Source organism: Eschrichtius robustus, chromosome 9 (assembly GCF_028021215.1).
Source record: "Eschrichtius robustus isolate mEscRob2 chromosome 9, mEscRob2.pri, whole genome shotgun sequence".
Lineage (NCBI taxonomy): Eukaryota > Metazoa > Chordata > Mammalia > Artiodactyla > Eschrichtiidae > Eschrichtius > Eschrichtius robustus.
The window spans coordinates 112,518,484-112,521,877 of NC_090832.1; the positions used below are offsets into that span (position 1 = coordinate 112,518,484).

The window sequence follows — 3,394 nt, forward strand, 5'->3', positions numbered from 1 at the left end:
CATATATGACTTTTATTACGTTGAGGTATGTTCCCTCTATGCTCACTTTGTTGAGAGTTTTAATCATAAAGGAGATGATCATATGATTTTAATCTTTCATTTTATTAATGTGGTGTATCGCATTAATTGATTTATTGATGTTGAACCATCCTTGTATCCCTAGGTTATATATCTCACTTGATCATGGTATTTTATCCTTTTAGTATATTGTTGGATTCAATCTGCTAATATTTTGTTGAGGATTTTTGCATCTATTTTCATCAGGTATATTGACCTGTAATTTCCTTTTTTGTGGTGTTCTTGTCTGGTTTTGATAACAGGTTAATGCTGGCCTTATAAAATGAATTTGGAAGTGTTCCCTCCTCTTCAATTTTTTGGTAGAGTTTGAGAAATATAGCTATTAAACCTTCTTTGAATATTAGTAAACTTCACCAGGGAAGCCATCTGTTCCTGGACTTTCATTTGTTGGGAAGTTTTTGGTTCAATATCCTTACCAGTAATTGGTCTATTTAGATTTTCTACTCTATCATGATTCGGTCTTAGAAGATCATATGTGTCTAGCAATTTATCCCTTTCTTTTAAGTTGTCCTATTTGTTGGTGTATGATTGTTCATAGTAGTCTCTTATGATCCTTTGTTTTTCTGTCATGTTAGATGTAATTTTTTTTCTTTCAATTTTGATTTTGTTTGAGCCCTTTCTTTTTTCCTTGGTGAGTCTCACTAAAGGTTTTCCTAATTTTTGTTGTCTTTCCAATGAACCAATTCTTAGACTCACTGATCTTTTCTATTGTTTTTTTTCAGTCCCTATCTCATTTATTTCTATTTTGATCTTTATTATTTCCTTCCTTCTACTAACTTTGGGTTTTGTTTTTTGTTTGTTTGTTTTTTTCTAGTTCCTTTAGATGTAATGTTAGATTGCTTATTTGAGATTTTTCTTATTTCTTGAGGTAGGGCTGTATTACTATAAACTTTCCCCTTAGAACTGCTTTTACTACATCCCATAGATTTTGGAATGTTTTGTTTCTATTTTCATTTGTCTCAAGGTGTTTTACAACAGCAGGAATGCTCTCTTTCTCTTCTTGATGGATGGTGGGCACCAGACTGCTGGAAAAGCTTCATCTCACACTCTCTTGAGGACTCATTGTGTGAGGACAGAGCACCCCAGGTCTTTTACAGCAATGATCACCTGGCTATGGCTAAACCCTGGGGGTCGTGATGGGAATCAGCTTCTTCTCCTTAGTTTCTCCATTGCATCTTTATCATCCCTAAGATCAAGCCCTGGATGATGGGAGTGTTGGTATCCTGGGGTTGCACTTCAGGATACCACTTTGCACAAATATCTGTAAATGACGCCAAACTCATAAGACAAAAGCAACTAAGAATACATTTGTTTACAGATAGGATAGGGGACATAATCTGTCATCATATTCTTGTCCAGCTGTATCCATAAACCCAGATTCACCAGTTTTCCATCTGCTATAACTTTTCCAGAATCATTGTCAAGAAGAGTGGGGATATATTCTCCAGGAAATGCACTGGTTGTGTAATTGATCAGTAGGCAAGTCTTACCTGCAGCTCCAGCCTCCGACCTCCACACACTTCACGGCCTCCCTCGGGGTTGTGGTGGCTGCTGGAGTGCTTGGATGCTGAGGTGAGAAGCGGCAGGCCCTGATGCCGGGACCACTGTCCATGCTGCTTCCCTCTCCAGCTGACATCAGAAAGCCTAAGCTCAGCAGCCACCACCAATCTAATATGGGTAGAATTGTTCTTTAACTGTGAACAGATAGGTTGCTTATTCAACTAAATAATGAGACTAGCTGTGATCATGGGAGTCACTTAACCTCCCTGAACCTATCTTTCTTCTTATTTAAATGCATGTATTTTGCTCTATCATTTTTATATTTGAAGATAAAAGCCATATGGTTAAGCAACAGAAGTAAATATAAAGTTCATAGGTTATTGTTCATTTAAATTCCTTATCTTTGTGGAATTTATGGATCTAATTATGACTTTCTAATCTACACTTTCAGAATATTTAGTCTTATTTTTGAAACAAGGTTTTCTAGGAACTGTGTCTTTTTATTTTCTTTAAAAATGGCAAATCTTGACTAGGTTATATATTATTCTGAATAACCACAGTAGACTCAAACACGTCATTTCACAATTCACCCAAACACCATATCCTTTGTACTGAGGATTGCTGGAGTGGCTTTTCCAAAAGTTTTAGGATTTTCCAGTCATTTCCATGACAGTATATTCAGTGAAGAAAAACCACAGCCCAAAGATCAAATACAATCAGCCATTAATTTTTGTGAATCAAGTTTTATTGGAACTTACCCATTCCCATTCATTTGGGTAATGCCTATGGTTGCCCTACAGTGGCAGAGTTGATTAGTTAAGATGGAATCTATCTGACATGCCAAGACTAAAATATATGTGGCCTTCTACAGAAAAGTTTTGCTAATCCTGGAATTATCACTGTTCTCATAAACTGATCTGTCAAAAGGTAGTCAGGATTCTCAATCAAATTCTATTACAATTAATAGTGCATTAAACTAAATAAAAACCAGGTACTTAAAAAAGGAGTCTGGGGCTTCCCTGGTGGCGCAGTGGTTGAGAATCTGCCTGCTAATGCAGGGGACTCGGGTTCGAGCCCTGGTCTGGGAAGATCCCACATGCCGCAGAGCAACTAGGCCCGTGAGACACAACTACTTAGCCTGCGCGTCTGGAGCCTGTGCTCCGCAATAAGAGAGGCGGTGATAGTGAGAGGCCCATGCACCGCAATGAAGAGTGGCCCCCACTTGCCGCAACTAGAGGAAGCCCTCACACAGAAACGAAGGCCCAACACAGCCAAAAAAAAATTTAAAAAAATAAATAAATAATAATTAAAGAAAAAAAATGTACGCACATCTGTATGATCGACATTTTTTACAAAAAAAAGGAGTCTGCAAAATGCAATATTTATGATACAATGTGTGAATACTCATCATCATGTGATCTTCATGGAGCCTACTTAAAAAAGTAAATGTAATTTTATATGTTGAAATACCTAAATGATTTAAAAATGTAATTATCTTTGCTTATTCTTAAATGTTTTAGATTTTTTAATTAGGATCTTGATTAAAGGATGTTGAATTATAATTTCAATGACAGAGAAAATAAGTTGAAAAATTTTAATTATTTGAAAAGTTAAGTGGTTTTTATTGGTAGTAGAGACATAAAAAGATCAAAATACTTTCTCCTTTACAATAGTATTTAAATTTTTGAACATTTTATTAAATTTAACATGTATATAGAAAAGTGCATGAATCAATAAGGTGAATGGATTTTTACAAACTGAACACACCAATGTAACTAACATCCAGATTAAAAACAATTTTTTTTTGTTTCCCAGT

The 3,394-nt window shown here is 35.7% G+C and overlaps 1 pseudogene; it reads right to left on the bottom strand.

The window, feature by feature from the left end:
• Positions 1-1,047: 1,047 nt before the first annotated feature.
• On the bottom strand, positions 1,048-1,690 carry LOC137769162 (ras-related C3 botulinum toxin substrate 1 pseudogene; annotated as a pseudogene).
• Positions 1,691-3,394: the final 1,704 nt, after the last annotated feature.